We start from the raw sequence: 14,111 nt of genomic DNA on the forward strand, positions 1-14,111 counted from the left end.
AAAAAAATGCTTAAAAAAGAGTTGCATGTATGGTTGGCATTAGATACTCACGAAATATTTTGGGTTGCCCTCTCTTGTGGGCACATCGTAGGGCTGTGTTTTTCTACCCCCTTGAACTAAATTGTGACCACATGACTTGTTTTGGCCAATGAAATGTGAGCAGAGTGACTTGCATCCCTTCTGGGTGGGATGTTTAAGAGCCAGTGCAGGAGTGCCCTGCTTCCTGCTTTAGCAACCATTGAAGGACAGAAATAGAACTCCCATCAGCCTGGGCCCCTGACTGAGGACAGCGCAGACTGGAGGTCCTAGTATATTTCTGCAGCAGGTAGATATCATATAAGTAAGAAATCAAGTTGTATTGTTTCAAGTCTCTGAGACTTGGGGTGGTTGTTATAGAGCATAACCTAGCCTCTCAAGAGTCCGGCAGTGTGAGGCTACGTTATGCTCTATAACATCCTCAGTAAGGCTCTGAGGAAGAGCTTCAAGGTATATATATACTGAATGAAGCCAACTAGGAGACTCTTTTTCTTGACCAAAGCCACCGTCCTTCTGTAGCTGAGATGATGGAATGAATGCATTAAAAGATTGAATTCACGCAGATGAAGTTAAGTGAGGCATTGGATAACGTCTGTTGCATTTTCATTGTGGATGGCCAATGAGGTAGTTACAGGCTGGAATCGAAAGAATGTCCTCCACGTACTATTTTTCTTTCCTGTCTCCCTCTCTCTCTCTTCCCATTTCCCCTCCTTCCTCTTCCCTCTCCACTTTCTTTAAAAACAACAACAAAACAACAACAACAACAACAAACTTAGTTCTATCTGTTGGTTGAGCATTAAAATCTTGTATGAGAAGCAGGGAGAAACCAGCCACATGATTTTTAATTTTTAAAGGCATGAATAAAGAACAGAAAACCTTGCCATAAGAAAGTAAATTTGTGTTTTGAAAACATTAATCTTGAGGCCAGAAGAGGCGGTTTTGATCAGATCTTCCATTCCTCAATTTTTCATCCTCTTTATCTCAAACTTTGCCCAAAAAGCAGAAGGGATAAGCGTTCTAATGACAAAATAAATCTAATATTAAATTTTTTGCATCTTGCCCGTCTCACTTTCTGGGGGGTTATTTCCTACCATAATGGTCCAGGATCTTACAAATGTCTTTAAAGAAAAAAAATTTTTTTCGTCAGTGCCTGCAACAAATGAATCACACAGACAATTTGCTACAATGGGCTTTTCTTTTTGTGCAAAGGCAAGAAATCCTGAGTGAGGAAGCTCAGACTTCACCAACCTCCCGGTTCTGAAATTACTCATCCAGACATGAAACAAAATTGAAAAATCAGAGAGATCTAGTTTGAAGGAAAAAGAATGGTTGATGGCCTTGGGAACCAAGTAAGTACTCATTTTGCCTTTGTGCCATTGGATGGAGATGCTTGGATCAAAAGAGGACTTGGAAACGTCAAGAAATTGACAAGTGGGGCTAAAAGGCACAGGCAACGTGTTTATCATACCCAAAAAAAAAAAAAAAAAAAAAGGCGCACATCTGGAGTGTCAGCAGTGGTCCTCAGCCCAAAGAGCCTCTTGCCATAACAAACTCATTGACAAGAACTGTCATTGACTCTGCTTTATCTTCCGTGTGTTACTAAAGAGGGTGCATTCTAAGTGCATCCTACGTAAATTGAGGTTTGCTTCCTGACCCGGGAGATCAATTCTCTGTCAAAGAGAGCTGGCGGATGGATCACTGTGTGGCTGCCGCTGCATTGAAAATAACATCAACTACCTTCTCAAACACACTTCCAAATTACATGCTGGATCTCCAAAGAGGAGATTATAGATGAATCTGTGTAGCTCACCAACCTGCGTGTCTTACAAAATCAAGTAAATGAGGCAGGTGCTCAGTGGTCTGGGTTGTTCCCCCAGCAAGAAGCAGCAGCAGTGTGTCAGAGGTAATTGCACAGATTTTGGAACCTGGTTGGCTGGGTTTGAGCCAGGATCTTTCTGCTGCTTACCAGCTCTGTGGCCTTGGGCAGATTATTTAACCTCTCTGTTTCAGTTTTCCCAGCTGCCAAATAAGGATAATAATATGGTACTTCCTATTCCTCCTTCCCTTGGCAGTATCTTAATCTTCATCTATCAGGAGCAGACCTGGAGACATGAATTGAAGAGCAAGAAGTTAGTTGGGAGGTAAAGGTAGATGAAAGGGAAAGGAAGACAGGAAGGAGCTTGGCCGAGACACAGCGAGTTACTGAGCAAGCCACCACTGCGGGGGGCCGGGACTGAATCCTGCTGGCGAGCCCTGGGAGACATGTCTGGATGTGCAGGGTGGCAGACCATTTCGAAGATTAGATTAGTTAATTATTGTGAAACACTCGGCAGAGTTTTCACTGGGACCTCCAAGAGCTTGATTAGTGCTGAAGCTACACGGCCTGTTCTTTGGGACCACTTTTTGTCTCAGGATGGATTTTAACTTTTGTTTTTTTCGTTTTTTGTTTGTTTGTTTGTTTTCCTTTGGGACAGTGAGCCGTGGTAAGGAGCTTGGTACTGTAATGGTAGCCAAATGGATTTTAGGTTTTCTTGAAGATGACTGCATTATCTGTGAAATGGGTTTGGCGATGGAGCTGCCTCCACCAGGGGGAGTATCATCAGGTCGTGTCCTGTGGGAAAAATACCTGCCAATCCGTTAGAGTGTGGGGACATGATCAGCACCTCATTCAGTCTTGGAGGCCACCAACGCCCAGAGTCTTAGTAGCGTCAGAGGAATGAACACCTGTGTCCTCTCTCCTCTCCATTGGGCCTATGCTGTGCACTCATCGAAGGCAGGCCCAAGCTGGGTGGCAGTCATCTCTGTGTCATCAGAGCTGAATACAGGACACTGCACTGAGAAGTGAAGGAACAAACAGATTAACAGCTTCCTCCCACACGTATCATGGCTACAGGTTCACCTTGATGGGAAATACTGGCTTCCTCCCACTTAACATCTTCTCAGCTCCTTGAAGCTTATCTTGCTCTCTGGAGTCGGAAATAACCCCTCTCCTCTAAATTCTTGGACACTTCTTGTCTCTTCTCAGTGCATCACATTCTGTCCTGCAGAGTGGTAATTTGTGTATGTGTCAGAACTTGTCATCCTTCCCTCAAATTCCTCTGATGGCTTCCAGGCACATTTAGGATACTCTGTGTGTTCTGACCTGGTCTATGAGGCTCTGTGTGCTCTAAGCTCACCCTGGCGAGCTCACTTACCCTTTTCTCTTCCCCTTTTTTTCTCCAGCCACAGTGGTCTCATAGCTGTTCCTTGCCTGTGTCATGCCTGGTCCTGCCTCAGGCCCTTGGCACTTGCTCTTCCCTAGGACTTCAGTCTACCTTCTGTCCTCAGATTACTTGTTCCATTGACTCAGATCCCTGCTCAAATGTCGTTACTTCAGAAAGTTCTTCCCTGACCAGTGTATCTTAAAAAGTGCATACCACCACATTCATCTGCTTTATATTTTTTTCCACATCACACATTTTTTTGGTTGACCTGACTGCCCCCTCCACCCACAAAAGTGCAGACTCTTTCAGGTCAGGGACTTTGTTATATTTAGTGTGGTATTTTAAGCTCCCACAACAATGACTGGCACTCAGCAAATATTTGTTGAATAAATACGTAAGAATTATTGTCCCATTTTAGACACGGGATAACTGAATCCTATAGTTGAAGAGAGTTGTAGGATGGAACATAGCTTTTTGTCTGTATATCATTGTATCACATCCGCTGCATGCAGACACTTTAATCTTTATCACAATAAGTTTGTTTACACCTAGGGAACTGAGGCACAGAGAAGTTGCCTAACTTGCCCAAGATCATGCAGCCAGGGGACAGCAGAGCAAGGATTCAAACCAGATAATCTAGCTCCAGGGTTCATACTCTTCACCCCTGTGCTGTGTTCTCAGAAACAGACAAGAAGAGACTCTCTGTGGGTTGTCAGAGGAACCGTCAGGGGAACAAATGGAAAGCTTTCCATCAACTGTCCCAATGCTGATTGAAAATTTCTCCTGTGGGAAACATTATGGGATCGCCAACACTCACCCCTGGTCAAAAGCTAGGGGTGAGTGTTGGGAGCTAGGCTGGAGGTGAGGAAAGCCATCAAGCCCACACAGGGCGTGTGATTGAGGCGATAATCTCACCACTGTGTCTGCAGAGAGGCTTGGGGCATGACTTAGCGTGTCAGTAAAAGTGGATAATGTCAGTTTCCAGAATATTCTGACATCATCATCCAAATAGACCCGTCAGTGCGCTACCATCTAAGCAAGGCATCCTTTCCCTAGGAAACTCCTTGAAGACAGTACCTCATACAGGGCCCCAGGTGTCTGTGAGCTGCTCAATAAACACTCCATGGCTGGGAGGACTTTTTTTCCATCCAAAGGCAGACATTGATTTAGGACACACCCATCTCCTTGACAAGTCTCATGCTATCCCACTCCTAATCTAATCTCTTCCCATCCGAGTATACCCCAAGCCGGTGTCTGACTGTTTTCTCAGCTTCGAATATGATCAGAGCCCTTCCATGCTCATAAAGTTTCCTTGGACTTATATTGTCTCAGGAAAAATTCCAGTGGTGTTTGTACTTAAAAAAAAAAAAAAATCTCATATTGCTATAGAATAGAGCACTTGACAGAGGCCTGGGGACTAGCTATAGTATCCCCCTCTATCTTTTCCCCTGTTTATTTTACAGAGTTCTGATAAGGGGAAGGCAATTAGCCAAGGATGCAGTGGGTCGGTGCTGGGAGCAGACCTGAAGCCTGGTATCTTAATGGCCAGTCCAGCGGTCCATCCTCTATGAGCACTGTGGGGCTCCAAGATGTAGCTACGAAGTCACAGAGAACAGCTCTCTGTTTGAAGGCAGTTGAAATTGCCCCTCCCCAGTCATGGTAAGTGCTTCCATACAGTTTTCTCCTTCTATGGCCTCTGATCCTTAGGCTAGATAATTAATCAGGCTTTTGAATAATTAAAATAATTTCAAAATGCCTTTGTATCTGTGAAATTCGCTCTAGTAATTACTGCCTTATCAAGAGTCTGATCCCGCAGACTGGAATACTTTTCCAACAGATAGGAAGTGTTTTCACTTGTGGCTTTGGGATTCAGAAGTTGCGGAAGGAGCATTTGTTATGTGAACCAGTCCCTTTGAAGATGGATAGCACTGACTCTTGACTCCATAATCTCCACAGAAACCCCTTTCATTCGTAGATTTCTTAACAAGACACAGCATATCTCATTCTTTGCCTTCAGAGCCTGCTGTAAGATATGATCATTAGTTAAAATATCGGATTGACTTCTCCAAACTGGATTCGGCACTTGGGCCTTGCTGAGCCTGGCTTCCAAATAAAGCATCCACTTTTCAATTAAAAAAAAAAACTCCTGTGGCAGCAGAATGAATAACAGTGCTCGCTTTTTTTGAGTTACTTACCGGTCCTTCTTGACCCAGCCAATAACCAGTGCTGAGCCCTAAGACGCAATGTTCTGACCCTGGAGTCCCACGACATCTTGGTCATGTCTCCCTAATGGGTGTTTTGAAACTCAGATCCAGGATGCCAAGGCTGGCAACTTCATACTGGATTCGGGGGGCTTTCCAGAAATCTGGTGAATATTCCCAGCAAGTAGACTCAATAGAAGGGCCAACTACTTGACCGGGGCCCCTTAAATACTTCATGACCAAGAAAAGGACCAGTTACAGCATCTGGGGAGAGAAGGACCAGTGGGGGTGGTATTCATGGGGTTGTACAAGGGAGACATTATTTTATGGTGGTTAAAAGCACATGGTCTAGGTTAGACAATCAGGGAGTTGTGTTTTCCTGGGCTCCTGTGTCTGCTGGTTTTCAGCTGGGTTTGGCCAGAAGCAAAGAAGCAGCCGCCTTGCTTTTAGCTTCCTCTGGACACAGCTGCCATGGTTCCAGTGTCCATGCATTACCATAATCTGAGGCTTCTAGTACCTTTGTCCCTCTGCCTTAAGAGTGGGAGTAGCTTCTTGCTCTTGTGTATTTCTGAGTTAAGTTCCTGTCCCTTGTTGGTTTCTCAGGTCCCGCATCCCCTCTATAGCCAATTCCTTAAATTAAATTCCCTCTGTTGTAAATACTTGAAGCAGGTTCTGTCTTCCGATATCCCGGTATGATCGAGTAAGCCAGTGCCTCTCCTCTTTGGCTTAAGTGAATTTGAGACGGGTCTCTGTCACAGCTTCGGGAGTCTGGACTCAAGCAGGCATTAACAGGCCAAAACGTAGCTACGAGACCCTGGGCTATTACTATATGCCTGGCGCAGTGCTAGTGCATGGTGTACACTATAGGATCCATGCACTCAGAATCGTAATCTCCGTTTTATAGATGAAGGAGTGGAGACACAGACTCTTTAATTTTATCCCCACCTGGTTTCTTTCCTTTACGTGGAAACCCAGTCAAAACCAGCTGCTGCTTTAAGTAAGGAAGAGAGCCCTAGAGGTACGTCAAGGCTCAGAGCTGGCAGGACAAGAAAGGAGGTGAGGGGTGACAAAAGGGAAGTCTGGGTGCTCTTTCTTGACGCAGCCTCGAGGTGTAACTGCTTCTCCCAGTCAGTGTAAGGCGTGAAGGGAGCTCCATGTATCTGAACTACGGGCATCTCCAGTAACCGATTCAAGTCAAGTGCTTGCTGCTAATTGCGCACACGTTTTGCTAAAGGTAGTAAGTAGGAATCATTCACGTGTCCTTAGAGACCGCGACACCATTCAGTATTCATGGCAAATAGATCACTGGGCTTCATATGAGGATCATTTTAAAACAAAGCTTGGTCAGCTGTTTAATAATTTACTGATAGTGACAGCAGGGAGAATATCTAATAACCAGTGAGATTGGCTTTCAAATAGAAAATAAATTCATGTTCGAAGAGTTACAGGAGAAGGAAGAGGGGGGGGGAAAGCATTACCAGCAGTAAGGAAGTATTTAACATTTGTCAGTTCCTGATTTTTTTTTTTTTTTGAATCCTATCAGAGGGAGAAATCTGATTATTGAGAGGCCACAAAATTCCATACATTTCTATTTTGAAACATTCATGGGCCCTTAATATTCTTCTCACAGGAAACAAGAAGCATGCAGAAGTCTGGTCTTTCAAAGCAGAGGCCCTGACCCACCTGAGAACGGAGGAGGATCCGCCTTTGTTAATCTGGGGGCTTTTTTAGGCTACATTGTTTCTATTATCACCTGTCAGTTCCTCTTTGGGGTAGGTAATGCCTGAAAAATTTTTTTAAAACCCTGAAGGCTTCAGAAAACAAAGTCAACCCAGACTATAACAGCACATTCTCGTGATCTGGGGAGAACCTAGGTGGGAACTTACTGCAAAGGAGCCGGCTTCTGGCTAAACGGAATTTCTTTCTGTTTACTACCAAGCTCTGTTGAAACGTCTGTAAAATGAAAAGAGGGGGTTTGGGAGAAGGGGGTGGGATTATAGACATTGGGGAGGGTATGTGATTTGGTGAGTGCTGTGAAGTGTGTAAACCTGGTGATTCACAGACCTGTACCCCGAAAAGGGTTTAGAAATGGCTGGGCTCGGTGTTCCCTGCTCATTCCAACATTCTTGGTTCACGGCTGGAGACGTGATTACGGTGATTTTAAAAGGGTCCAGGACAGGTTGAGAGGAAAACACAGCCTCAGACCAGCATCCATCCTGAACCACCACACCTCCTCGTGCCTTACCTTCTTCCCCTGTACATTAGGAATAATGAGAACTGTAGCTTGGATCCTGCACGGGGGACTTTCAGCTGGGGGCTTGGCCCATGGTACATGCACCTTCAGACATTTCAGAAAGGCAGAAGCAACACCAAAGGGGAAAAAAACCTCAAGATTATCCATTGTTAAGCTTCAGAGGCAGACAGTGATAAATGGTATTTTTGGGGGTAAAGCAGCACCTCTGGCCCCCCGCCCTTCAGCCCCCTCCCCAAGGCACTGGGCACACTCTGTCCTCAAACCAATCCCTAAATTTGCTGCTCTGGAGACAGGCTTCCAGATAAGACAAATGATTTCTGTGTTCCCAGGTGGTATTTTCTGTGGTTTTAAATTCCAAGATTGTCTCCTCCATTCTTCATGTGCATCTCAACAAACTCACCCTTATTCTGCCTTGAGTTATTAGCATTTTTTTTAAGCTTGTAGAAATAATGATTTATCAATGTTTTATCTGACATGAGAATGGCTTGAATAAACGTGTGCAGTCTGGCCTGTCAAGCCAACGAAAGATCTCGGGGACGCTGGGGAGTCTTCTGCCGTGACCCAGCGTGGTTCCAGGGGTGGCGAGGGGATTCTGGGGGCTGAAGTTAGTGGCTATCATTTTGGGTGAAATCCCTTCTTGTGCAGTGGAGTAAAATATTTCTTCAACAGCTGTCCTTTTCTGAAACTGAAAGAACTAGTATTTATTCCACGGGATTGGCTGTGGAGTAGCTCGCTGGTTGAAAATATTTTGAGGCTAACACTTAGGCCTTAGTACAGAAGAAGGGCAGGTCGTGTAAAACTCACAGGGTCTCCGTGGGGACCCGGGGTTGAATAGAGTGTCAGAGGGAGTGGAGAAGGAGGTTAAGCAGAGGGCAGACCCTGGGTAAGTAGTTGGGTCTGCAGACCACTTATTAAGGGGGTTTATGAACATTGGGAGGTGGACAGAGGTTACCTGACTGCCCAACATCCTGTAGAGAAAACACTCCTTCCCCACTCCGTTTGGTCTTCATGGGGCTGTCAGTTATGGTGACCATCCCCTATATGGAGGGGTAGACAAATGGCCAATGCTGGCCAATTACAATACTGCCCTCCTTACCACTTCCCTGGTCAAATCAATTGTTTCAGGAAATGGATGTGACCCAAATCAGCCAGGGTCTTCACTAGAGTTTGGTAGGAGGGTTGCAGAAGGTTCTTCCCGCCACCCCTTTTCTGATGATGCTAGCCATGAGAGTATATATGGAGTGGTTATTGCCCAGTTTCCCTGACTGCCCACTGACAGAAACACCACTGAGAGATAGAGACAAAGAGGTAGCTGAACACCTGGATGCAGCTGTGCCTGAAGGTGCTCATGGATTGCTCACCTAAATAAGCCACTGGATTCCTTTTTTCTCTTAAGCTTTTTTTTTTTTTTAAGATTTTATTTATTTATTTGATAGATAGAGATCACAAGTAGGCAGAGAAGCAGGCAGAGGGAGAGGAGGAAGCAGGCTCCCTGCTGAGCAGAGAGCCCGATGCGGGGCCTGATCCCAGGACCCTGGGATCATGACCTGAGCCGAAAGGCAGAGGCTTTAACCCACTGAGCCACCCAGGTGCCCCTCTCTTAAGCTTGTTTAAGCTAGATGTGTCATTTGTAAGAAAAAGTTTTTTCCTGCAATACAATGTGTGTTTATGTTCTAGACTCAGTATTCATCCTCCAAGCTCTTATAGGTTTCAGAGACACAAAAATGGGCAAGATGCAGGGGCGCCTGGGTGGCTCAGTGGGTTAAGCCGCTGCCTTCGGCTCGGGTCATGATCTCAGGATCCTGGGATCGAGCCCCACAGCTCATGCCTCTCTCTGTGATCTCTTCCCTTCCTCTCTCCTACTGTGATCTCTCTCTGTCAAATAAATAAATAAAATCTTAAAAAGAAAAAAAAAAAAAATGGGCAAGATGCAGACCTAGCCTCAGTAGGCTCAGAGCTGTACCTGGAAGCAACTTCCCTCCTTCCTAACACTGCATCAGCCTTCCACAAGCTTCATGTGCCCTAGAATCCCCTGGTGTGCAAATTAAAAGGGATTCTGACTCAGCTGCATGAGGAATGAACGAATGGCTCCCCAGAGTGGCTCTGGAGTGGGTGTGTCCCGGGGACCCATGTTGAGAAGTGTGCTGTCCACTTACCCATCTCTCATCTGTGATGATCCTTTCCTTGCGTGCGGGGATTCCTCGAGATGGGCAAGACAGTGGGGCATTTTTGTAAGGGTTTAAGAATATGAAGGGGGGTAGAGCTCTGGGTCGCCCCTGCCCAGTCCCCCACCCTCAATTTTTTTTTTAGATGATTCATATCTCACCCACCCAGGGGTGGGGAGACTCCAAGGGAGGAGCCCTGGCAGTGGTTCTTAGTGGAAATACTAGGGAGATTTAAAAAATACCATTGCCTGGCTCCAGTTCAAATAACACCTAGGCTGAAGGAAGGTGCCGCAGGTGATGCTAACCGGCAGAGGTATTGAGAACCGTTGCCACAGAAACCTGGCTGTCCTGTAGGAGCCCAGGAATGACCGGTCTCTGGAATCTCCCCACAAAGTCCCTCTGACCAACCTGCTTTGACTGGGGTAGCACCCAAAGGCTGGACTCCAGCGGCCGAAGTTCTGTTACCATCAGGGGCCTTGTTTTGATGGTGGGTGGGAGGTCCCGAGTACTTTCTCCAAATACACTGATAAAATAAGAAATGAATGAGAGTAAACTACCCAGCCCAGATGATCACAAAACATAATAAACAAGCAAATAAGGAATACTCCTGAGGGAGGGCAATGCAGAGAAACATGAAAGTTTATTAAAAATCAAGGCTTCTGATGAACCCTGTCCCATCAACATCAGGTCTGGAGGAAGTTTAAAACATTTCTTTAAAAAATGAAACTCTCTTTTTGTACCCTTTCTGTTTCAAAACTCTTGGTGCCGTTTTTTTTTTTTTTTTCTCAGAAGTCTGGCATCCGTTGTTCCTGGGACTTGGGCCCCATCTGGAGGAGGCTCTGGACGGTGAGCAGGCAGGCCCGTCAAGCCTGTAGAGCTTTACTTCTGGATCTTTTCTGCCAGTGACAGGCCTGTGGCGGTTCGGAGCCTGGACCAAGTGCTACCAGCAGTCTGACCACCACGTAGACCCTACTGCTTTCATGCTGGCCGGGACAGATGACCTTGCGAAGACCTTCCATGCGACCCCACCCCATGAACCACCTGATAAAAGAGAAAACTTCCAAGCTCTTTCCTCAAGTTTTGGGTTCATCAGTTGGGCGGTGATTGAGTAGTAGAGCTCTAGTGGTTCCTAAGATCAGGGACAGTTGGGAAATGTCACCTGGGACACATCTCACCTTGAGCTCCTGTGAATCTTGTTCCGGCTCTTCTGATGACCAGCTTTCTTGTACAGATTGATAGATGGGCCAGTGAACCTCCGTGTCTGAAAACCACTCATCCTGAGCTCCTCTTTTACCCTCGCAGGCAAATTTGGTCTCTGCCAGCATCTATTGAGTGCTTACTGTATGCATGCCAGGGCTTGGCTTGGAGGGCACGGCCGTGTATAAGACAGTCCTAGGAGTCCCAGATGCTGCCACCCGCATTGAGAAGGCAGCTCTGCCAATGGCGCCATGGGATCAGAGCTAACGAATTCTTCCCTGCCCACTACATACCTGCCCGAAGCTGAGTGCTGAAGATTTGGAGGCCTAGATAGGGAGACGGGAAGATTAGGATTTGGAATTTGGCACTCCAGAGAGAAGGAATGACACACACAAAAGCCCCAAGGGGCCTGGAGTAGAGGGTGCATGTCATGGAGTTAGGACAGAGGGAGCCACTGCTCATAAGACCTTGACCCTTTTGGCCCATCCCAACCTCTCTGAATGTGTAGACTCTTCCGTAACTCTGAGCAGTCCCTGTCCCTGGGACCCAGGATGCCCTTCTTTCCTCTTCTATCTGGTGAGGACTCCATGTGGGGCAAGTTTCGAGTGAATTAAAGTTAAGGTGGGCTGAGAAAGGCAGGCTAAATCCAGCCAGTGGAAGGTCTCGTTGGCCATGTTTAGGATTTTGAACTTGATTCCGAGGGTGATGGGGCATTCATGAATGGCGTGAAGCTGCTGAGGGGCAAGACAGTGGGGTGGTGGTGTCCTTGAACAGTGGCTCTGGCTGCTTCGTGTTGGTGGGTTGGGAGGATGAGACTGGATGCAGAGAGGGGCTGAAATGTGAGTCAGTCTTGTGGTAGGACAGAGAAGCAACAGGTTTGCTCCACCTCCGCCTGGTGAGCCCATCCCTGCCTGCAGCCTCCTGAACCTGTGTCTGGAGGGGCTGAGAGTCTGGGGACCTTAGTGCTCCTGTGTAGCTCCAGGGCACGTGGCTTTTCTGTGGCTTCAGAGAACTACGCTGCTGGAAGGAGGAGGTCAAGGCTGGAGCCATATCTTAGTCAGGATGGATGTCCATTTTTCAGACCGTGACACGAACTACCCTGTCCCCAGTGGGCTGGTGCGACCTCCCCATGTGGGCTGACCGGGGGCTCCTGTGGGAGGGGCTGTGGTATCTTGGCACCCCACTGCTCAACATGAGGCTGGACGCAGGTTAGAGACAAATCATCCGTGGTGGGTACGTGGCACACATCACTTAGTGTTGTTTTGTATATATTTTTTTTAATTAAAAGAAACAGCTGTTTGGCAGATCCCACTTAGGCAGACAGAGTGATGTGGTCCTTGCATTAAATCCAGGGCATCCCAAGCACGTAGGTCTACTTGCCGATAGTCTGGACCGTGCGCTGGTGTTTGGGCCCGCGGGCGAAGCAGCTGGCTGTCCGTGCTGTGTTGACGACCAGGTGTCTGAAATAGTTGGCCTGGAATCAAGGCTGGGGTGGCATGTTAGTTCAAGACTTGCAAGTAGGAAATAAAGGAAAGGAAATGATCTCTTGAGTGGGCCAGGTCCTATTCTAGATGTTTTCACATCCATTAACTCATGTGATTCTCACTCGGCTCGGCGAGGTGGAAATAATCACCCCAATTTCACAGATGGGGAAACAGAACTGGAGAGGGAGAGTGACGAGTTCGTGGTCACCTGGGCGGTAAGCGGAGGCGTGGGGAATGTGGGCAGGTGTGAGGCCTCACCCCAAAGAGGGGTGTTACACAAAATACAGCATGTCCAGGGAGAGGAACCAGATGGCGGGAGACCAGTAATCATATAGGAAGCAGCCGCGTGTAAGGAATCGAGAATGTTAACCTAGAGCACACCAGCGTCCAAATGAGTCCCCTGGAAGTGGGTCCAGGCTCTTCCCATGTGTTCCCAGAGAGAGGAGCCAACTGCGAAGGGAGGAGATTTACAGAGTGGGAGTGTTGGTTCAGCTCAAGGGAAATCTTTCTAACCACCAGCGCCTCAAGCTGAAAACGATTCCTTCCTGAAGTCCTGCTTTTGGACACAGCCGTATTATTGGATAATGCATGTTTTCATGGAACAAAACGGCTGGATCACGAGGTTACACTTGAAAACTACTCATGGTTTCTAAGTTGCATTCGGGTTGTTTATATTTGCGTGTCTTGACAGACAGCATTAACGCATACTAATGTTTGTAACAACACTATTCAGGCCAGAACTACTGGCTCTGAGAGAGTCCGTGATGTGTGCAAAGCCACTCGCTAATAGAAAGGTTAACTTGTATTTTTGAATTATTGATGGTTGCTTGTTACTAATTTTTTTTCTTCAGAAAGGAGGAAATTATTAATGAAGAGATCATTGCCAATGTGTCTGACATCTATTAATGGTTTCGTCTTGCAACTAGATTAAAAGAGACAGCTGGCCCATGAATTTATGTGTAGAGACAGCTCCAAATGTGCTGACAACTCGGGGGGAAGGTGGACCTCCCGGCAGTGGGGCCTGGACACTGGCATGGGTGGCTACTGTGGGTGGGGCCCTCTCCCGGCTGCTGTGGCCTCATCGACGGGACGTCAAAGGCCTTGCTGCACAAGGGCTATCATTTGGCTGAGAACTTTCCAATGGTTGTGTTCCCACGAGAGCCCACTGGCACCTCTACTGTGCCCGTCACATCCGCACATTTATCATGGGTGTTTTAGGTTGGTGGTTTTCAACTTGAGTGTGCGTCAGATTCACCTGGGAGGCTGGTTCAAACACAGATTCCTGGGCCCCACCCCCACCGTTTCTGACTGGGTAGGTCCAGGGGAGGGCCCGAGACTCTGCATTTCTGACACATTGCCAGGGGACGCTGATCCCACTGGTCCGAAGACCACAATTTGAGAACCAGTTCTAGACCAGTGATTGTAAGATTGTGCTGTGAGACTGCCTCTACAGGAGGGGCTGGCAAACTTTTTTCGGTCAAGGGCAAGAATAGTCATTATTTTCAGATGTGGGCCACAGGATCTCTGTCACAATCACTAAACTCTGCCTCTGTAGTCTAGAGAACAGTCAA

The 14,111-nt window shown here is 47.0% G+C and overlaps 1 long non-coding RNA gene across 1 annotated transcript; it reads left to right on the forward strand.

Moving 5' to 3' along the window:
- Nucleotides 1–4,719: 4,719 nt before the first annotated feature.
- On the forward strand, nt 4,720–13,541 carry LOC101681881. The gene is made up of 3 exons (XR_001178511.2): nt 4,720–4,898; nt 7,071–7,212; nt 10,649–13,541. It is a non-coding gene; the product is annotated as an uncharacterized LOC101681881 (long non-coding RNA).
- Nucleotides 13,542–14,111: the final 570 nt, after the last annotated feature.

The sequence above is a fragment of the Mustela putorius genome, unplaced genomic scaffold (genome assembly GCF_011764305.1).
Source record: "Mustela putorius furo isolate JIRA1106 unplaced genomic scaffold, ASM1176430v1.1 tig00000592_pilon_pilon_pilon, whole genome shotgun sequence".
Classification (NCBI taxonomy): domain Eukaryota; kingdom Metazoa; phylum Chordata; class Mammalia; order Carnivora; family Mustelidae; genus Mustela; species Mustela putorius.